General features: G+C 42.3%; 1 long non-coding RNA gene across 4 annotated transcripts in view; it reads right to left on the reverse strand.

Annotated features, from left to right (window-relative positions):
* Positions 1–368: 368 nt before the first annotated feature.
* Positions 369–23528, reverse strand: part of LOC116078427 — a 43378-nt gene continuing 20218 nt past the window's right edge. For 3 of the 4 annotated variants that reach the window (XR_004113543.1, XR_004113541.1, XR_004113544.1), the window contains exons 4-6: positions 11753–11846; positions 6145–6205; positions 369–578 (exon numbers count right to left, since the gene is read on the reverse strand). This is a non-coding gene — a long non-coding RNA (uncharacterized LOC116078427). Of the gene's footprint in view, positions 579–6144; positions 6206–7441; positions 7657–11752; positions 11847–23528 lie in introns of those variants that run through there. The other variant, XR_004113542.1, reaches the window with a different exon arrangement.

The raw sequence follows: 23528 nt of genomic DNA on the forward strand, positions 1-23528 counted from the left end.
GTGAGGGCAGGCAGGCAAAACCCAAAAGCTTCCTTCTTCCCTGTCCTTTTAAATGGGCTGCTACCAGAAGATATAGTCCAGGTTTAGGGAATTCTCCTGACCTCAATGATCCAACCAAGCAACCAACAACCAACACCCCCACAGGTGTGCCCATATGCTTGGGTTTTAGTTAATTCTACATATAGTCAAGTTGACAATGAAGATCAGCACCGTAAGATGTATCTATGAAACAGTCACCACAAGATGAACATACTGGTCACACCCCCACATTTCCCTGTCTTCCACCTTCCCTGCCCTAACTCTGATGATCTGCTTTCTATCACTAGATTTGTTTGCATTGATTAGTTTTATACAAAAGAAGCATGCTGTGTTCTCATGTTTTAAACTTTATTATTGTCTGTGTAGAGGTAGTTCATTCTCTTCTATTGTTGAATAATATTCTGTCATGTGACTCTTACACAATTTGTCTGTACTCACTTGTTGATGAAACCAAGATTCTTTGTGCTACTTTGAAAGTTTTGGTCATGATACTTGACACTGTTATACGTCTTTGATCACAAATGCTTACGTCTTTCGTACTATGGAACAAATGCATAGGAATGTAATTGATTAGGCTATATAGTTAGTGTATATGAGATGCTCTAAAAAATCAAGCATTTAGTTGTTAGAAAACTGTAAGTTCATGTGGAATTTTAATGAATAAAACCTTACTCAGTTTCACCCAGTGGTAACATTCAACAAAACTATAGTTGGACATCACATCAAGTATACTGGCATAGATATAATTTGATCACATTTGTTCATGTAGCCACCACTCAAGGCAAGATACAAATTAGTTCTTTCACCATGACTGTCCACTCATGTCTGTGCTCATTTCCTTTCTCTACATCTACCTCTGTTTAATAACAGTTAATACTTGTAATACGTTTTATATTTCAAGGATATCATATAATTGGAGTCATGTTACACAAACTTTTAGAGTCTTTCACTTAGCAAAAACTTCCTTTGCAATTCAGGTAAATTGTACATTCATCTTAATTGCTGACTAGTGTTCTATGATATAAACATACTGATGTTTGCATAACCACACATTATAGATTAATAATTATGCCTATCCCTGTCTGCTTTCAAATGAATGAGACTCGGACTTTGGTTTATTTATTTATTTAGCTTTAGTTTTGGTAATTTTGCCCAGTTACTGGGTAAATGACCTCTAGTCTAATTTTCTAACACTAGACTGGCTACTTCCCCAGCTGTGCTCCTTAAATACTCCCTGTTTGTGTTTCACCCTGCTGCTTCTGCTCAGCCTGTCCTCAGGGTCCATTTTGCTCAGGCACGTGCTCCAGCTCCATCATCCCTTCTGTCCTCCCTTCTTGTCTTCTTCCTCTGTGCTCCTTTCCTTTTTCTCTCCTCCCCTCTCGTGGTGGTCCCTACCTGCGACTCCCGGCCCTGTAACTGACTGATACTCCACCTTTTTTAATTCTTCCCAGTAATCGACTGCTGCCAGTTTTATTTAACCAATAGTTTTAAATTGGGGAACAAGGTTTACACAACAAAGGCTGGTATACTTGAGAATTCGCTCTTCTGGGGCAACTAGCTCTTAGGGCACAGAATTATCATTTGAATACATAGCAGCACTAGACCAACCCCCATCAATACATCTGTTGAGAAACACTTTGACTACCTCCAATATAATCTATCAGGAATGAATCTGCAAGGAACATTTGTGTACAGATTTTTGTGTTAATACAGGTTTTCATTTCTTCAGGATAAAATTCCAAAATACAATTGCTGGGTTGTACGTTAGCTTTGTAGGAAGCTGTCCTGCTGTCTCTCAGGATGGCTGTACCGTCTTCTGTGTTCACAATAGGCGTGAGTAGTTAGGCCTCTAGACACTCTGGAAGCTGCTGTTCTTGTGCTTGTCATGGTCATTTTAACTTGTGTCTTTCTACTTCCTGCTACTTTGAACATCTTTTCATGTGCTTATGAGTGATCTGTCTACTTGTCAAAGGCCTGTTCTTATGTTTTGCCCATTTTATAATTATATTGTCTGCTTTTCCAATTTTCCTAATTCATACTGTAGGGTCTAAATGCTAATCCTTTGTCAAATATGTGGCTTGTGATTATTTTCTCCCAGCTCCTGCTTTTTTTTTTTTTTTCTAACACAAGTGTTACTTGTGAGACTGGTGAACTGGTTTCCAAAGTAGTTGTACCATTGGGCAGGATGTCCAGGAGCACTAGGAATCTGGCTGGTCTACATCCTTGTATGTCTGTTTCTTTCATTGAATGCTTCCTGGTGGATCTGTAGTGATGGCTCATGGCAGTATCCTATTTCCTTATGGCTGATGGTGTTGAATGAATTTCCTCCTGTTTATTCTTTTTTATTTCTTTTCTGAATGAATGTTTTGCCCATTTTATTATTTGCTCATTTGTCATCTTCTTAGGTTGTAAGAGACATTTACATATGTAAGTGTGAATCTTTTGTTCTGTATTTGCATTGTTGATACTTCCTTTAAGTCTATGGTTAACAAGATATATTTTTAGAGAATATCTTTTCCTTATGGAAACTAGATTCTATTTTGTTTCTTAAGAGATAAATAAGTTTTCCTATTCTCTTGACTGGAATTAAGACAGGGGACAGTACTTAACCAGCATAGCAAATAATAAGAAATATTTACTTCCACATCACCAGAGTGACTGTGAAAGGAGACAACAATAAACAAAATATACGAAATGATTTTTAACACTAATAATTTTATTTAAAATATCACTTTTTATTTCTCACTATGTTTACTATTTAATCATTCAGTGCTGGTTATTTTTCTGATTTAAATTTAATTATGAGCAATATTCAACTTTTTGTAAATGGATCTAGCCTTTTTTTATTTTAAAGTATCTATTTGCATTTGCTTTGTTTACATATTTACCTACAATTTCATATATTTACATCATATATTGTGTTTTACATTTATACCCATTATCTTCTCTTATCTTCTGTTCCCTCTTTCCCTAACTAGTTCCCTCATACTTTCATGACTTTGTTACTTTTCCTTTTTTTCATTGATTTTTGTTAGATACCCTGCTTGAGTATGGGTAGGGGATTTACTGGAAATCAGGCAGCTCACCATTGTCTGTCCCACTGAGCAGAATGTCATAGCCCTCCTTCGTGTTTTCTGTGAGACCGTTTATATATGTTATACAGGGATGACTGTTCATGTAAATACCTATACATCTGCAAATATGTTTGGTAGGTTGGGTGCTGGATCATTTTATGCCAACTTGACACAGGCTGGAGTCATTTGAGAGGAGGGAGCCTCAACTGAGAAATGCCTCCTTAAGATTGGGCTGCAGACAAGCCTGTGAAATATTTTATTAGTGATTGATGGAGAAGAGCCAAGCCCATTGTAGGTAGGGTCACCCCTAGGCTGATGGTGCTGGGTTCTATAAGAAAGCAGGTCAAGCAAGCCATTTTGAGCAAGTCAGTAAACAGCACCCCTTCATGGCCTCCTCATCAGCTCTAAGTTCCTGCCCTGTTTGAGTTCTTGCCCCAACTTTCCAAAGTGAAGAACTGTTACCTGAAAGTGTGAGCAGAATAAACCCTTCCCTCCTCAAGTCACTTTGGCCATCACAGCAATAGTGACCTTAACTAGGACAAACAGGTTATCTTCTTGTTCTCCCCACCTTCTGCCCCCAGTTTTAACTTCATGAGCAGATTGTGAAGGGTGAGAGATGGAAGATAGAGAACCCAGATATTTGATAGAGTTTGCAACTTTCCTTCTGATTCTGGGGAGCCACAGCCACAGCAAGAGGATTCTGGGTATTAGCAGACAAGATCAAAAAATACCTGTGCTTGTTGAGTGAACACGTCTAGGAGATGAGAAGGTGTCCAGGTTCGAACCCCTATGTTGCTGTCAACTAGTACCAACATTGGGGCTAGCAGCCGTGCACTGGAGCCCTTACCTTCTGCATTTTTAAAAACGAAGGATTTGGTGCAGACACATGTTCCTCTGTCATTTGTAGCTGGGGTGCTCAGCTACCAGCTGGCTTGCAGACACTATCTCCACAGTGATCAAGTTCCTCAAAGAAGCATCCATCTCTCCTGCCAGCTCAGCCCACATTTTTCCCATTGATGATCTTTCCAGCTTGTGGGGAAGGGACAGGAGATTGTACACCTCCCCTACCCCCATCTCCAAGATGACCTTTGGTGTTCAAGGCTAGTGGCGGGTAGAGTGGATGGAGCCTTGCTTATGGAGCCAACAGGCCTGGCTGTGACCCTAGCTCTTCCCTCACCAGCTGAGGGTCCATGGGTATACTACTGACCCTCACTGGGTCTGTGTTTCCTTCTTTGCACAATATTCCCATCTGTCCTTTTCTTGCCTCATTGGAGAACATCACTAAATAAATACATAATTTCTACCTATCAAAATCACTCAGAGCTCAGCACATACTAATGTGCTATACTTAACCAATCCCTTGAATCAAATAGGTGCCTAATAAACATTTGTTGGTTAAAAGAATAGGCAGCAAAGAAAATAGAGGTAAACACTGTCAATTACCATTAGAGGAGTACTGTACTGTATTTTGGAAGGTGAATAAATCACCTAAGAAAATAAACTAAGAATGTATGGTGAGGGATACCACCATGTTTACACAGTGGAAAATCTGGAAATATTCTAATTGTAGATACACCCAGAGATTGGGCTCATTCTAGCTCAGCCATGGTATACATGGTAGGCACACAGCCAAGCCACTATAGTATAGACCTGGGAGCTTGTAGGCTTGGAAAACAGGCATAGCTTTCCACACATGTGACAAAACCTACCTTTGCTGCCTGTGTACTTTGGCAAGTTTAGTTAAGCAACCAAAATGCTAATTTCCCCAATTTTAAAGTAGTTGTAAAGATGTCAATCTCACTGGTTCAAGAAAAATTGATGAATTTTGTGGGTGGCTGCTGGCAAGCCACCAAGGGAAACGTACAGAAGACACAGTTCACCAGATGAAAATTTCATATGATTTTGTATGATTTGTCCCTGAGGATGGATGACAGGGCCTGATGAGGTCTGACTCAGTCTCATACAAACTTATCTAACAAGCTAACTCCTTGCCTCTGGATGAGCCTTGTTATTTTCCTATGAAGGGACTTTGGACATGAACTCTTTGGGTGGGACAGGGAGTGTAGCATCAGTCACACTACTCAAAAGCACCCGAAGGGACAATAGTGGCAATAAGAAACTCTAACATCTTTACTGAGCATTTGCTGTCTGCCACACACTGTACTGAGCTCTCCCCACTCACTGCCCCTCTCAACGGTTGTGTTACATGGATTCTTATTACTTTCTTTATGTAGATGAGGAAATGAAGGCATGGAAAACTTTAAAAACAAGTCCAGGGCCCCATGACAACCAGCTAGCACAACAACAACAACAACAACAACAACAACAACAACAACAACAAAAACCCATTAAATACAAATGTGTTGTCTTCCAGCTGATAAGATACTTTGAGGACCCCTGAAGACATTTACCATTAAATGAGTTTGTCAAACAAATGAACAAGTTTCTTCAATAAAATGGGGGCCAGAACAGTGCTCATGGGGAGATGATGAGCTCCAGCGGCACTGCCACAGCCTCAGGAGAAGGAATCATGACTTGGGGTTCGGCATTTCCTTCCATTGAGTGCTGTCTTGGAATCTTCCCCACCAGGCTCTGGGGTGACCACCAGCAAACTGGACTTGAACTTGACAAGGCAGATTCAGGCTTTCTCTTTGGGCCTGGGTGATCTAATGAGGTAACTTTGATACTAAAAAATTGCAAACTATAGAGTGTCAACTCAAACTTCTATAATCTTGTACCAACATGCAAACATCTTCTCCTATCCTTCCCCAGGCACCTCTGACATGGGATTGGGGTCTGACAGGGACAAGAATAGCTCAGATACTCTTAAAGGTGACCATTACTATTCTTATATCTTCAAGAATGAGCTTGTAAGTTATTACTCATATTGACTAATAATTCATGGTTACATACTGATGGCATACAGTGTGATTCTTTGATACATGCATACACTGTGAAATGACTGAGGCAAACTATTTAGCATATCCATTAACTGAAGCAAGCTAATTAGTATATTCTTTACTTTCCTTACCTGTCACTTCATTTGGAGGATCCTAAATTCTAGGACACTGGGCTGTAGAGCAAGGCCCTGTCTGTAAATAGAGAAAGAGTAAACAAATAGATATAGAGAGATACGCATCCACTAAGATTAAGTACTTATTGGTTGATGAAAATCACAAGCAATTGATAAAATTTGGTGATATCCTGTCTATCAATACATCTGTGAAAATAACTTCAGGAGCATTAAGATGTTACATCACAGGGGCTGGAGTGTCACTCCACTGTAGAGGGCTTCTTTTGATCCCCAGTGTGGAAGTTTCACCACAATTCAAACTCTAAAGCAGACTCGGACTACGTCTCCATGCATTAGGATGCACCTATGAACCTTTTCCTTTGCAGAATTCTGTAAGGACATCGTGAACTCCTGGAAGCTGATGATCCATGAAAGACAGCTCTGGTGATGATGTCGGTGATGAGGATGACAGCATTCTGAATCACACTGGGCAGGTTATGGGCGAGCAGAGAGGTGATTTCCACTGTAAGCATGAAACCCACACCCTTCTCCTACCTTACAATAATAGATAGTTTAAACTTCATAAAAACGAAGCCATAAGCCAAAGTCCAGTGGCTATGAATCACTGGATTCACTCACAAAAAGACATGCTGTACTGGGCAGAAAGTGAATTCCCTGCCAAGGACTTAAATGTGTCTCACTGTATTTTGTTATAACGTTTTATGACTGTTGTTTCTACTGTTTGAGGCTGGACAATGCACAGCCTTTTCAGTTCATCGTTCAAAGGCGCTGGTTTGCTCGTTTTTTATGGTGGTTGGCTGGAGCCTGGCTTTGGGGCAGGTGGTTAATTTTCACAAGTAAATGTTACTTCACAATTCTACTGTTTCTAAATTTGTAAGGAGACATCACTCTGAGTTTAATTACACTCCTCTCTCATGCAGATGAAGATCTAGAAGTCTCAGGCCTTGAACCTGTTCTGCCCTTGTGGAGCAGCTTCCATTCAGGGCACCTTCACTCCTTCAGGGGCTCACTGTCATAGTTGCTTCTAGGTGTTCCGTAGACTCACAGAACAAATGCTGTCTTCTTGGAAGAAGGAAAAAAAAAACCAAGACTGGAGCGTTGCCTACCCACATGCTCTACTATGTCCACAAGTGCTTAGCCATGAAGGCCTGTATTACACCACACGAAAAAATATAATAAGCCTATTCTTCTGACTACCACCTTCTCGTGGTCCCACTCTGAGAGCTGAGGGTATCAGAACAAATCCTCCTGGTTGAGAAATCCTTTCAGGGTCTGTGCAGCTGGGGTTGCTCACCTTCTGTGGCCCTCAGTAGGATTGAAGTCGGTACATTTACTAAGTGCCAGGGATGGCTTGTTCTGAACAGGTCACATCTTCTGTCACTAATGCTCCCAAAGCCCCATGAGGGAGGCATTGTCCTCATGTCCCTCACAAAGCAAAGGAAAACAAAGCAGAGAGCCACGCTCATCTGATGGCTTATGGGTAGACAAGGTCAGATATATCTCTGGGCTCCTGGCTGTCACCATCTGATGTCACAATGTAAGATGAGGGGACAGAATTCTCTACCACCGGGTGAGCTTCACTCAGTCACTCTAAGTCATAGGTGTTTGTGTTTATTTTGTCCAGGTTTGAGCTAGGGGAAATGGTATCTATCTAGAGAATAAGTCTTATCCACATATCTATAGTTCCTAAATGATAAACCAGCTTTGCAATTATTTAGCTGTGCGTCAAAGGGCCCAAATACACACTTCTCAGGGAGTACCAGGAACCAGGAGTAGGCATAGGGATAAGATGAAGGGAGGGAGGAAGATGCCTTTTTCGGCTGCACCCCTAGGCTAGTAAAGAAAACAATTTGACAACTTAGATAAAGACCAAGTCCTTAGAAAGTAAAATCCATTCCATGATGAAGGGGCTCCTCTCCTTGGGGGGGGGGGTGTTTGTTTTTCTCCCCCTTCTATAGACTACGATCCATGAAGTCCTGGAATATTTTCACTGTAGAAGCCAAGATCTGGGGCATCTACAGTCTACTCTCTGGATTATGTCTGTGTTCACTCCCACTGGCTGGAATTTTTTTATGGGAGTTCGGACAAAGGGCATTTTGTGGCTACTCCCTCTGCCCCCTGCCCAGAACTGGCTCTACCGGAATGCGCTAATTGCTGTGGGACAAAAGGATGCCTTATGTCCCCCTCTGCCCCATGGCTATGCATTGATTGTTTATGGCACAGGGATCAAAACTGCCAGTGTTTCCTCTCACAGCAGTAGCAGAGCACTGTGGCAGTGGCGGTAGTGGCCTCTGGTAGTGGCCTCCTGCAAGCCTGGGGAAACTGCAGGTTTCGGGTACCTAGCAGCCAGTGAGAAGGCACCTTAACAGGTCACAAGGGTTCCTTTTGCCTGGCTGAGAGGCTGCAGCTGAGACTAGCCTGGCAGTTCCCACTCCAGAGTGGCGAGCGATTCAGCACCATTCAGAAGCATGCAATCAGCAGCTGGGTGTAGAAGTACAACAGAGAGGCCCTACCCAGAAAAGCTCTTTAAAGGTCCTTATGAATAATGAGTGTAGAACATGGTGAATAGTAGGCAGGCTGAATATTCAATAACAACTCCTGAAATAGGAAGGCTAGAAACCCATTTAAAAGTAGGATTTGGTGCTGTCCATCAATAATGGTAGAGGGCAGTTCCCAAAGATGAGAGAAGCAGAAGATCCAGATAGGAGGATGTGCCAGGGCAAGGGACCCTGCTGCTGCAGTGCTGCTGGAGGCGCCAGCCCAGAGTCTTCAGGAAAGCAGAGAGGCAGCCCAGATGGCACTCCTGACTGCTTGGAAGGTTATATACCTCAGAGGTCAGAGGTCAGAGGTCAGAGGTCATAGGCTACTCCACTTCTTTCTCCAACTTCAAGTTCTGCTAATTATCATGTTGTCTCAATGGAATGAGATAAGACAGAATGAGGGCTTGCACTCCAAAGAAAATGCCCCAGGGGCACAGAACCCCCAACACACACACACACACACACACACACACACACTGGAAGATGCCTATTCACCAAGAGCAGGATGCAGGGGAGACATGGGGCATCCAAGAAGCTGCAGAGGGAAGCCCTGATGAAGAGAAAGCACAAGACCCCCAGGCAACCCAGAAACCATACGTGCGGGGAAAACAGGCTTCCTTCTTTGTACAAATGTGGAAAACAGACAATATATTTTTTAAAATAAAGATCATTATTAATGTATTGTGATGCATTATGCAAGGTCATCACAGAACAAGAATGACTAGCATTAAAAAAAAATCAGGCAAGAAATTCCAAAATTTGAACAAAGATGATCTAACTAAAAATAAAAGTTACATCAACCAGTCAGCTAGATGTAGTGGCACGTGCCTTTAGTCCCAGCACTCAAGAGACAGAGGCAGGCAGATCTCTGTGAGTTCTAGGCCAGCCAGAGTCACATAGAGGAAGCTGCCTCCCCTTCCCCCTCAGTTAAACCAATGAGTCAGAAAGTTTAAAACTCTGTTATTCTTAAAGTTTAAAAATTAAACTCGAGAGTGAAAACAGAAATTTTCTCTTGTCACCAATTTGTTAATACAGTTCAATGGCATCCATCATAAAATGGTACCCATCTCACAAAGTCAAAATTATCTATTAAGTAACTAACTCCCCATTCCCTTCATCACCCAGTCCCTGGAAACCACTATTCTGTTTCCTGCCTTTCCTAACCTGGCTACTGTATAGTCCTCCTGGAATCAGCATTACACAGGGTTTGTACAATCGTCTTGGCTTTTGATTTTACTAAGTAGAATTTCCTCCAGTTCAGTCACGTTTGAACATAGAACAATTTCTTTTCAAAACTGAGCAATATTCCACTGTGTACTTCTAGGAACTGAGTCCATGCTTCATATTTGTATGAGTCTGTAAAGTAATTCCAAAGTTCAAGAACAATTTTATCTCTCAACAGGACAGTTAAGTAAATTTTACACAACCAATAAAAAGAATGAGATCACTTTGTCCGCATTGAATGTACAGGCCTGCCAGTCTGTGCGGGGGTAAAAACAAGGGGAGAATATAGTGCGTCCGGATTGCTAATATTTTGTAAACTATGTGAACACGTGCTTGTGTATTTTATTTAGATATTTAGGTGTTATGTGCCAGGGAAAAGAGCTGACAGGATACTGTTCTTCAACCAGCTCAGCCATTAGGCAGCATAAAGGGATGTTTTGGATTTCGTGCTGTTTGTATTCATACCATTATAGAAGCCATTTGAAGATATGAAAGAAGAAAACAAATTGTTGATAGCATTCATATTTGAGGGAAGCTGAAGGCAGAGGCTGGAAGGACTTACGCATCCTGAGTTCCTGCAAGAGTAGTATTATGTTCTTTAAGTTTAATTTTCTATAAATAAAAAAGTCCTACAAGTCATATAGCCATGCTGTTAGAGGTAAGGTACACTGAACATGCCTCTCAGCAGCCCACTCCGGTGCCTGGCACAGCTTCAAACTCCACTTGGTATTAGTTCCTTATTTCCCTGGCATTGATTCAAAGTGATTGGATGTTTCACTCTCCACCAACTTCAACTGGGTGTAGTGTGTTTATGCTGATCTCCTTTTGTGTGTGTATATGTGTGTGTGTGTGTGTGCGTCTGTGTATGTCTATGTATGTGTGTATGTGTGTGTATGTGTATGTGTGTGTATATGTATATGTGTATGTGTGTGTGTATGTGTGTGTGTATGTGTGTGTATGTGTATGTGTGTGTGCGCGTGTGTGTGCGCGTGTGTGTGCGTGTGTGTATGTATGTGTGTATGTGTGTGCGTGTGCGTGTGTGTGTGTATGTATGTGTGAATGTGTGTGTATGTGTATGTGTGTGTATGTGTGTGTGTATATGTGTGTATGTGTGTGTGTGTATGTCTATGTGTGTATGTGTGTGTGTGTGTATGTGTATGTGTGTGTATATGTGTGTATGTGTGTGTATGTGTGTGTGTGTGTGTGTGTATGTGTGTGTGTATGTGTGTGTGTGTGTGTGTGTATGTGTGCTTGTTGGGTAAGTCTTTTAAAACAAATCCTAGAAGAGCATCCTAGTTTGCTTCCTACTGCTGTGGTAAACACCATGACCTAAGCCATTCAGGAAGAAAGGGTTATTTCAGCTTACAGCTCATTGTGAAGGAAAGGTGGGGCAGGAACCCAAGGAGGAATGAGGAGGCAGAAGCTGAAGCCAAGGAGAAATAGTGCTTAGTGGCTGGCTCTCCATGGCTTTCTCAGCCTGCCTTTTCATACCGTTGAGGACCACCTGCTCAAAGGTAACACTACCCACAGTGGGCTAGGCCCTCCCATATCATTCATTGATCAAGAAATTGTCCAGCATTCTAGTCTATAAACTAATCTGATGGAGGCAGCTTTTCAGTTGATGTTCACTCTTCCCAGATGACCCTAGCCTGGGCCAAGTTGACAGAAAAGCCATCCAGCGCTACAGGGCGCAGGTGATGAATTTCCACCTAGCTGTGATACTAAAGTGAAGTGCCCATGTGCTGTGTCAAAACTCCACTGGCTTGGAGTAGGAAATGGCACACAGGGTCCAAGCGCTTTTGTTCTGATCTAGATTCTTGCAATCCTTTGACTCTGAGTACCTTGTTGAGCTTCAGTAGGCTTCACTCTGAATGGTTTCTAAAGACACGGGGTCATTCTGTGTAGTTTTCACTTTACTCTGATTTCTGATATTCTCTGTAAAAAAAGATGGAAAATAGTCAGAGATAACTTTAAAAAAAAAGGAAGGAAAGAAGGAAGCACATTTTTCATTATTTTCAGGGACCGGAACGTGAATGTATGAATAAGATAGAAACAGAAACAAAGCAACTTTCCTCCTTTCTAGTCTTAAGTCTCTTTATTATTTTATTGTTTGTATGGATAAGCAGTGACACTAAGCTGGTCTAGTGATATGGGGCTACAGTGAAACAGAACAAAGCGGAAGAAAAACTGTCATTTTTCTCAAGGTCTTTACTTGGTATCTGTGTTGTTCAGAGTTCCCAGGAGGACCTAGCAAAACCTGAGCCTTCTCTAGCAAACATGCTTTTATCAAAGAGTAGCTCATGCTTAACTCAGGGACATGTTTTTAAATCTTTTCATTTTACTTTTTGCCAAGCAGTCCTACAAGGATGGAGAAACAAAGCCTCCTGTTGGCCCCTGAATCTCTGACCATCTGTGGCATTTTATAACGCATACTCTTCCATTGTGTGGTGTTGCCATGTTGAGCATTGTGTAAGAAACAATGTTCAAATAAGGCTGCCATCTTTAGCTTCTAGACACAAAGGAAGGATGCTGACATGAGTCCCCTTCTCTGCCACCAATGTCTGATGCTTTGTGCTGAGTCAAAAGCCCGACATCCCCCATCATAGCTACCCTGAAACAAACACCATTTTGTTTGAGGAAACAGTGTAAAGGGTCAGAGAAACGTGAATTCAGGTCCTAGCAAATCACAAACTTAAGCACTGGATAGTTAATTAATTTTATGTCTCAGTTTTCTCACCTATAAAGTGACGCTAAATTTATAATACCCTTTGAATAGGGTGGTTGAGTTTGGATGACATAGCACAAGTAAAACATGCTGTCCCATAGCACACAGGATAGGGGTGGCAGCAGCATAGTGACCCTACACATACACAAGCTGATATGCAACCCTTGTTTCCAATATATTCGGTACTTTATAGATGTGGAAGATTTCACAATGTCTACACAAGCCAAGTAGTTTGGTAAATGGGTAAAAACATGAAGTAGCAAATACTCTAGAGAGACCTCTGCACCTTGATTTCTGTTTGTGATTTTGGATTGAGACATATACTAATCTATGGGTATAAAAATAGTTTACTAGGAGTTGGTTTTATACAATGCCCACTTAGCAGACAAACAGTGGTAGGTAATTCCCTAGGGCCTATAACCTGTCTGGCCACAGATGCTTGGCCAGATAGTGGTGCCAGGTTTCTTCTTGTGAAATGGGACTTAAAGCCAAGTAGGAAGTGATTGGTTACTCCCGTGGCACGCACGCCACTACAGCACTGGTGGCAGTCTCGTCAGGCCACGTGTTGCTGCATCTTGCCAGGTGCACAGCTGGGTAATATTGATCATCACTTTTCTCCTCCCACAGTATGAGAGCTGGCCTATTAATAGGGATGAGGCTTCCAGGTCAGTGCCAGCTAGACTTCTTCATGTTTTAGGACTCAACTATTTCAATTATTTTTAGTGTGTGTAGCTTTTTTTTTTAAAATTTGTTTTAATTAACGTGTGGTGTCTTTTTAAATGTTGAGGCTTCCTTGAATCTCTGCAACAAATCCTTGATCACTAAAAGATTAAAGATATATAAACCTTTCAGTACTCTGTTGGATGTGCTTTTTTAGGTTTTTCCCTGAGGCATTTTTTGTGTTCATATTTACAAAGACTATTTGCCTGTAGCTTTGTTATGATCACATATGCATATTCCACATTTTAAATGCTTGTAAGTACATATTTTTACACATAAATGATTCACCAGAAATTCATGCTGTTTCACAGATTCAATCCAAGTCAGTCAGTTGACCCCTTGGGACCATGAATGAGATGTGAGAAGGTTGGCTTCAGGGTCTCCCTCAAATACTAGGATTCAGATTTTTCAAGCTTCTTATGAAAATTAGCACAGTATTTACACGGAACCTATGCATATCCTTGCGCATGATGTAGATATCTGTAGGTTATTTACAGTGCCATTTACTGAACAAATAATATGCAAATAATTATTATAGTGCGTTGTTTAGGGTCCCATGGCTTTCAAAAAAATATATAATTATTAGTTAATGCATTTATACTTTTGTGTGAACATGCCAGAGTTTATGTCTATTACATGCTTGCTAAGCTCTTGAGTTCCGTTCCCAGCACTCACACCAGGTAGCTTACAATGTCCTATAACTCCAGCTTCAGGGGATCCATTGGCCTCTTCTGGACTCCACAGGAACCTGAACTTACATATTCATATATCAAAAACAGATAGGCAGGCAGACAAATACACATTTTAAGAAAATGTTAATGTTAATGTAAACAACAGGACAGAGAATAATACACATTTTAAGAAAAATAAACACATTCACTTCATTAATATTTAAACTTTCATCTTTAATAAATGGTTATATATATAAATTATTTCAAAATAAAACTTTATGATTATCAGTAAATATTTGATTTATACCTATTTCATATATCTATTAATCCAAGATGATGTAGAATTTTCTCAGGCAGAATGGAGGCCGTGAGTGAAAAAAATGTGAGAAATGCTGTTTCAGGAATATAGCTAGGGAAAAAGTCAGTGTGTCGTGAGTACAGGGGCAATGTTTATTCAGATATTTTCAGTGTTGGTTGAATCCACCCCTGTGGGGCCCTTGGAGGCAGATGGCTGACTATATTATCATGACAGCTTGGAAGGATGACATCCAAGGTGTTCAGCAGGACTCCGAGAATTCTCTGCAGGGCTGTGCCAAGAGCTGGGTCTCTGTTCTCTAAGCAGGATTGCTGCTTCTCAGTAAACTTTCTGATGAATGATTCAGGCGAGCACAAGTTGCATCCCGTCCACCCTGCCGAGCAGGGGTAGGATGTCCGGTGTGTCTCAAACTCGATGCTCCTGAAGCTCATCTGAACCTGCTGTCTAACTTCTGAGTCTGTAAGGCTGTGCTTCTCAGGAACAACCAGTTCTCCTGAGCCAGGGATCACACTTACAGTAGCAAGATATAGACAGGGGACTGATAGAAAATCCAGTAGTGAAGACAGAGCCAGGGAACTGTTCTAAAAACCAGGATGTTAAGCAGGTACCCCAAGAGGTTTTTTAGTATATCCAAGGGAAAATCTGTCCTGTTGTTTACATCAACATTAGAATACTTGCATCTTCCAATGGTGTGATTACTGAATTGCTAGTGAACAAAACTCTCTAATCGTGAAGGCATAAATGACAATTCTTCCGAAGTCATGGCAAAAAACGCACATAGGCCTATGCACGGAGAGAGAAGAGCACATGCTAGATCATGTGCGTGAGATGCTGCCTGTGACCTCAGCATCACGTGAGCACTGTGTGTACTTTCTATCTGCTTTTATCCAGTTGAAGTCAGACTTGCCAGCCCTCAGCAGTGCAGCTGACCAAGCTTTCCTTTAGTGAGGCTAGCTTCTGCTTTTGACAGCCTATTTTGGTCATTGAAGGCCCCTCCCTGACCTCACGAGGTTCAGGGCCTGCTGATTATGGCTTCCTGCTCCTTTCTCAATCTTGAGATGGATCTGCTATCACACTGCTGCCTTAGCTCCAGTATGTGTTTTCTAGCAGTCATCTGTCTTCAAAGCATACCCAGGTCTGTTTTGTATGAGGAGTTCCACCTTGGGTGCAGGTTTCTGTCCACAACCACATCAGTTATGGGATCTGTGAGGACAACAGCTGATCTAAGGATCAGGAGGAGATCTTGATCCCTATGACTTCTGAGAGAGAGAGAGCAGGTTCATTCATGGATGCCAGGAACCTTCAGAATGCTCTCCATTCTGGGGGGAACAGGTGGGATTTGAGGCCCCCTCCCCTTTCTCTGTTCTCTTTCTTCTTGTTCCCAGCCAATTTTAGTAGGTATCTTTGCCTTCCTTCCTGCCTCAGATGTAGTGCATGTTGGGAAAACTGCTCTTGTTTCACAAAGCATCTGGATAGTATTTTGATCCTTCCCCTAGCTGAAGGTAGTATTTGGACAGAGTCACATGGCTGCTAGATCATACCATTCCTATCTTTTGTAGAAAACTGACTATAGACCCTTCTGTTTGGTTTTTCTGTTGCTGTGATAAACACTGTGACCAAAAGCAGCCCGAGAAGGACTTCATCTTACATATCTACATCCTGTCCTGAGAAAAGTCAAGGCAGGAACTCAAGAAGGACCCCAGAGACAGGATCCGAAGCAGAGAGCATGAAGGAATGCTGCTGAGTGGCTTGTTCCCCATCCATTGCTTTCTACCTTTCTTATTCAGTACAGGCTCATGTGCCCATAGATGGCACCACGCACAAATGGGCTAGACCTTCCTCCATCAATTATTGATTAAGAAAATGCTCACAAAGACATGTTCACAGGCTAACCTGATGGTGGCAGTTCTTTAACTGACATCCCCCCTTCCCAGGTCACTCTTGCCTAAATCAAGGTGACAAAAACTAGCCAGCACACTGACTAAATAGCACAACAGCCGACCATGTCTTCTGCACAGACACTGTTTCTGGGCTGTTCTCATGTCACAGGACCATGGTCCACAGCCCTGAGTTAAGAACCTGCAAACCTTCCTGGAAGCCAGACAGGAGAGGCTGAGGCTCTGATGTCTGGGTTGCACTGGAGCTAGGAGCTCCATAGTTTTGGATTCATGCAACCTTAAAATAATATTAGAAAAATATCATAACACCTCTTGTTAAAATTGACACATTAAAATTATCCTAAGTGTAGGCTTCGATTTTTCAAAACCTACTTTAATAAGCAATTTTACTTACTGAACCATGGTTGCACATACGTGTAAACGATCCGTGCTAACGGGGGGGGGGTAGGTTTCAGCATCTGTCTTCTGTTTTACAGAGGTGGGTTCTGAGAAACTGTGTTTGTATCAGTAGATGGGCTTAGAAGTAGTACTCTTCGCTCTTGACTTAGAAAACAATTTTTCTTGAGCTATGAATTTAAATAACCAGATAATTTGGCATGAAGCATTCAATAGACAGCTCTCTAACATCTGTTCAATTTGTAGAAAAGTAAGCAGAGGCGGCTGGCTGTTCATGACTGATACACTTACTTTGTACTTCTGCCTTGGATACTCCAGAGTGCCAGTAAGGAAAAATAATGATGTTGCTTTATGAGTATACGTTAAACCAATGTAGAGCAATTAAATATGTTCAGAGGCTGCAATGTGTTGCTTTAATAAAGTTACATGGTATTTAAAATCTACCATTAGCTAACTTGAAAGTTCAACTAATTGCTGTCAACCACGGCTCCCCACTGTGCCATCTCCCTTTCCTTGTCCTTTCCAGGATTTGTCAACCATTATTCTCTAGAGTTCTTTAAAATCAATGTTAGTGCCCCCATGTAAATGAGAATGTATAGTATTTATATTTTTGTGTCTTATACTTTTTTTTGAGACATGTGGCCTTGGCTGGCCTTAAACTCACAGAGATTTGCCTGTTTCTGTCTCCTGAGTGCTCACATTAAAGTGTACAACATCATACCAGGCCTGATTTACAGTCTCTTATATGCAATCTTCCAGTTCTGTCCACATTACTGCATATTACAGAGCATCTTGTCCTTACTAACGGTTGAGTAATATGTAATTATGTGTGTGGCCCCTGCTTTCTTCATTCATCCATTCACTGCCATTTCCAGTGGCTCCAGATGTCTGACTTACTGAGTTTACATCCCTGGTCTGTATGTCTAGCAATGGGATTGCTCAATCATGTGCTGGTTCTTTTCTTCATGTTCTAGGGACCCTCCATAACACTTTTTAAAGGGCGGTCCCAATATACATCCCCATCAACAGTGTATGAGAGACTCCTTTACTCATGTTCTCACAAGCATGAAAAATTACTTGAAATTCATGGGCGTATATATGCCAGGAATAAAGTATTATGTTCCTATTGCTATTTCTAAGTTGCGTGGCTAGAAGTGTGTGTGTGTGTGTGTGTGTGTGTGTGTGTGTGTGAGCTCCAGAAGGTCAGCTACATGGGTCACAATATATCACGGCCTAGATTAGAACTTGGGTGAACCTACATTAAGTTGAGAGGTGGGAGAGGAAACCACTTTTTAAAAGTCATTTTAAAATAGTTGTTACCTTTCAGAAGCCTGGTTCTTTTCTGTAAGAGGTGATGATGTCACTCAGCAACATTGGCTACATTGTAGCCCTGCGTAATTGGGCTCTGACTTGCAGTTGTTCTGCTAAAAGACCAAGTGGAGCATCTGTTCTGCTGCATGCTGTTGTGGGATCAGGGAGACGGGGAGGAAACAGCTGATGTGTATGGCTTTACAAGTTCATAGACATTCCCTTTATTATCATCCTCTAGTTCCATACAAGTGATGGTACACTGAGCAGGGAGGGAGAGGGATGTGATTGTTCTTGTGTTATGTGCCCAACAGCTTGTGAGGTTGATGCCAGCATGCCAACTTCATAAGAAATGGGAGCCTCAGAAAGGCCAATGACTGGTTCAGTGTGCTATACAGGTATGGGTTCAGGCCTAGGCCTGCTGTCAACATCTGCCTCATTACTGTATTAGTTCCTTCACTAGTTGCTGAGACAAAACACTGGCCCAGAAGAAGCAAGTTAAGATGAAGGTTTGAGAGAGCAATCCATCTCTGGTGGCAGAACTGAGAAATAGCTGATCAAGTTATGTCCACAGCCAGGAAGCACAGAGGAATGAATTCTGGTACCCCACTTGTTTTCTTCCCTTTCTTCCTTTTATTTGGCTTGGGACCCTAGACTATGGGAAGGCTTTGGAAAAACACTTGGGATCTTGACAAGCCTTTTAGAGACATGAGGTGGGAAAAGGAGATATGGTGTCGATTTCAGATGACATCCACATTTAGTTAGATCTGTATGGAAATGTGCTCACAGACACTCCCACAGATATGTCTCCTAGATGAGTCAAGATCCAGTCAAGTTGCCAGTGATGATTAACCATCGCAATGACTAAGCCTATAATCTTCCCAACATGCCATGGGGGCCACTATTGATAAAAAAAAAAGTATACCTGTCATTCTCCTGGCTGGACCATGTAGCATCATAGCAATGGTGGGGGCCCCAGTTATGGGCTGGGGAAACTGCTACTGTAGGCAACTACAGTCTCCAGAGCATGTAGCAGCAGACGGGTAGGTAGAGTTGGCTCTTCTTAGTTCTTTGCATCTTCATGACACAGAAGAAAAAGGAGAGATTTGTTTGGTAGGATTCTAAAAGCAAAAAGTTTGATGAGGACATGGCTGCTGGAGGCTGGAGGATCCTTGCCTGTGGCCATGCACTGTCCTGTGCATGCACCCACCCAGTGTTGTCTGACTAGAGAAACCACAGTGCATTTTGGGCATCTGCAGGCCTGGTGCCCTGCAGGGGAGGAACCAGCTCTCAGACTTCTCAGCAAGGTCCTGCACATTGTTCTCAGTGCACGCATGACTTCAGAGGGCAGGTAAAAGCAGTAGTGTGTTTGTGGATAGCTATGGGTAAAGCCTCTCATCCCCGAGAGCTGAGAGATGACAAAAGAGCCCACATGGCACAGTATTGCTCATGGCACTTGCTACGTTTATCTGTGTGGCAATCCAAAGGTTGTTCTGTATGAGATAAGAAATAGTATAGCAAGCATTTTGTAACATTCCCTTTGTACTCAGCAAAGTAACTTGTAGGGGAGAGAGAGTATATAATATATTATATTTATGACATATGGTATATATTAGTAAAATATACTATATGAGCATAGTCTACATCTATGCGTAGTATACATCTGCATAAACATAAAAAGTACATAGGTTTTTATGTTAGTTAGCATTCCATCACTATGAAAAAGCACCTAAGGAAATAACTGAAGTAGAAGGTAATTCCAGAGGCTTCAGTTTGTGGGCGCTTGCCTATGTTGTGAGGCCTCTTGCAGCACAGTGCACCATGGCGGGAGTGTTTGGTGAAGGCCTGCTCAACTGCTTGGTAGCCAGAAGGCAAAGACAGGAACAGAAAGTGTCTGGCAGTCCAGTACTTCCTCTTCAGGGTACATCCACAATGGCCTAACTTCCTTACACTAGCCCCTGCTGAGGATCAACCTCTCCACACAGAGACCATTGCAAGATACTTCCACATTACAGCCATGGTGTGCCTATTAGCAGCACATATGTGTGAGCAAGTCTGGAGGACTGAGGTAAAAGAGAGGGTATCAGGATATTTGGGGAGACAATGAAGTGAACTTTCTGGGTGTTTGCAAGTTGTTGTTTTGTTTTGTTTTGTTGTTGTTTTGTTGTTTGTTTATTTGTCTTGAAATTGCTTTCTAAGCTTAGTCTCTAGGCAACCCATAGATGAAAGATGTACAACTGGGGTCAGGTGGGGGATGGGGTAGGCTCCAGGGTGAGATGTTTGCTAAAAAATAAAGTTTTCATGAAAACGCTCAGGGTAGGCTCCTGGGTATAGTGAAAAGGATGCTGGAGACAGTTGTTCTGAGCCATGCGGGTAAATCTGGACAAGTCCAGTTGTGGCCTTGTTTCCTCATCTAATAAAGGAACATGGATGGGGGACCGGAAGAGCTCCTTCTAACCCCCACGTTCGTGTGATTCTGCCCACCTCAGTTATCTGAAACATGTTTTCAAGGACATGCTCTCCTTGGGAGTCCCAAAGCATTCTTTCAGAAAGTTGAAGAGATATAAAAATAAATTAAACCCGTAAATAATAATAAAAAAAAATCAGAAATCTTCGTTTGCAAGCAGACTCTTGGTAACTCTTCTCAGTGGCGGTTACAGATGCACAAAAGTGGCCATCTTGAAGGAAGTGCACAGGTTGGCTGCCTTGTCTTGGCAGAACCAAGGTTGGTGTGAGCAAAGCCCCTTTGAGCAAAACTTTCAGACCTGGCACCATTTCCTGTGTAATGACAACCATATGGCTTGGCATCCAACTTGGCTTACTGAGTCTGGGGAGGCGGGGGGCATGGAGAGTGAGTGTGCCAGGGAGAAAGCTCCCTGGGAGCTCCCTATGAGTCAGCCCTGCACTTGGGCAGTGGGCAGAATAGAATGTTTGCATACTGTGACTCCCATGAGCTAAGTCCTGGCTTTGGAGAAACACTTGGGATCTTGGCGAGCCTTCTGGAGACCTTCAATGTTGACTCCAGACAAACACGCATCTCATTTGCTGACATTTGTTTGAGTCTATAAAATTGTGGCTTCCATTTTAGAAACTTTGTTTCTAGCTCATCTCTGGACAGTAGTGTGGAAGTGGGATATAATGCTAGTACCTTTCTTATTCACAGCTTCCCTAGTGTAAGTACCCATAGGTTGTTCAACCTGGTTCTGTAGTTACTGCAATACTCTTAGGTTCTAGCATGTTCACGCTCAAAGCCTTAACTTGGCCACTGAAAGGGTTTGTGGGAGACAAAGGGGGACATGGCTGCCATTTCTATGACCTTGGGGATACACTAGTCCTCTCCTGGTCAGTGTCCTCACTCCTAATGTGGAGCTCTGTTTGTACTCATCATCTAGTGTAACTGGATTTGAACTTAGCTCCATGTTGCTTCTGTTTAAACTGTTATGGTCTACTTGGTAATTTTGAGTACCCCCTTTAAATGAATCTAACAACAAATGACCAGACAATTGTGTTCATCAAGCAGTGTTCATAGGACATATGAAAACTAAGGACAGCCAATGACCTTTGAAGAATGAAAGCTACAGACCGGAAGGAGAATCCAACCTCAGAACACCCTAAAAACCGGAGGGTGCTTGGACTCTGGAAAGGCCCTTAGGGTGCAGTCAACTAGGTTCCAAGTGACAAGGTTATCTTGTGACTCTGACAGAGCACGTCTATGCTTCTCAATGAGAGTTTTGTAACATCTAATGTAATGAATGACTCAACCACCGTCTCTGACTCAAGATCAATTCTCCCAGGAGGATCTGTTTATGTTTATTTTTTATTCCAGGCAACATCCATCTGCTGGCCAACCTGACTGCGAACAAGCCAGGTGCTCACCAATCAGTGTGGCTCAAGAGTGCCGGAAGTAGGTAGAGAACTTAGCATTGGAAGCATGGCCACCATCTCACTCTGTGCTCCCCTGAAGCGTACCCACAGAGTCCTGGGAAAGTAATTTATTGGGAAATGTGGGGAGGAAAATAGACAGAGAAATGGGAGTGTGGTTCCAGAGGAGCAGTAGGGAGAAGCAAGAGGTGAGTCTGGATCCTTTCCAGGAAAAGCTCTACTATAGACACTGTTGCATCCTGAGTGGTGCCAGTCGGAGGGAGGCAGCACAGCTGGGGTATTGAGGCCCTGGATTCATTTATTTTTGTACACCGTTTGTAGCCAGAGGCACAAATCTTCAGGTGATTTCAGCTTCTCTTTGTGCCAGCAGAATAGATTTTGATATTCTGAGACCATCTTCCTTCCTACCGCGACACAGGAGCCAACTGTCAAGGGTAGCGTAGCTTTGGGAGCCCATGCTCCCCCAAAAGGCCCTAAGATCCCAGGGGACAGAAGTTGGAACAGTGACTATACTGACTAACTACAATTGTGGCTGGATACAGCCAGAATGGCTTCCGACACCAAGGTCCATGGGTATGGCTGATGGCTAAAGCTGACCAGTGTTCTCTGTGTAACCCACGACAATAACACACTTGGTTGAGCCCTCAGCTCAGGTTGTAGAAAATGAGGTCTGTCTTCATCTCATAGTCTGCAGGAAAGGTTGGCTGAAGCAAACAGAAGTCATCAAAGGCTATAACAGATCAGATACAAGCCAGCATGAACCAGCCCCTGGCTGTTCCCAGTTTATAAACAACAGATAAATGATCTTGACAATGCCAGCAAAAGTCAGTTAACTTTCTCACTAAAGTGCTGAAAATTGTCATGTCAAGTACTTTGCAAAAAAATGTAGCCTACCTATGTATTCCTGTTTCCACTTTCCTTCCAGCCCCCAGGAACTCCTAGTAATTTAAAGACCTACAATGTTGGCTGCTTAACTGTAAATTGACAGTTTAGGACTCCTGACCAGTGCTGAACTCCCGAGAGACTGCATTTCTTTCTGACATCTGTGTCCACACTGAAGCCTACACTGTCTGTGTTTATCTACACCCACCAGTGGGGAAACTCCTCACAGTGAGGCAAATATTTAATGCCTACTTTAGAGGGGGTATAGACACACACATACATTTACTATCTGTTAAAATTCTATTAATGATCTCATAGTATATAATTTGTAAGTAGTAAAACATCAACATCCCACATTATACATTCCATGCAGTGAATTGATTTTCACAGAATATTCATTCTTAGTAGTTCTTGCTCATGTTACTGGCCATTGTATAGTTGCAGTTAATGAAGCAAAGAAACATGAACCTGCTGTTGTACTCATTCATGGTAACAAAACAAAATGGAGGTGTATTTTGGATTGAGCAGGTTTGAGTTGAAGTGAAGTATGTGTGATGTGTGTATGGGATGGTATGAGTGAATTCTCTGCAGAATTGATTAACTCCTTTCAAACACAGGAACCAATTCAATTGCTATTGGTAGGAAGCCCTTAGTTTAATGTGTGGTCTCCCACTTTATTCCCCACCTTTAAAGTGGAGAGCAACACAGGGTAGCCTCAAACTTGTGATCTCTGATCTCAGAGTCCAAGCACTGTCATTACAGGTGTGGGTTCCACAGCTTTCTTGGTGGAGAAATTTTGCCAAACCTTGATGAGTAGCC

Source organism: Mastomys coucha, unplaced genomic scaffold (assembly GCF_008632895.1).
Source record: "Mastomys coucha isolate ucsf_1 unplaced genomic scaffold, UCSF_Mcou_1 pScaffold5, whole genome shotgun sequence".
Lineage (NCBI taxonomy): Eukaryota > Metazoa > Chordata > Mammalia > Rodentia > Muridae > Mastomys > Mastomys coucha.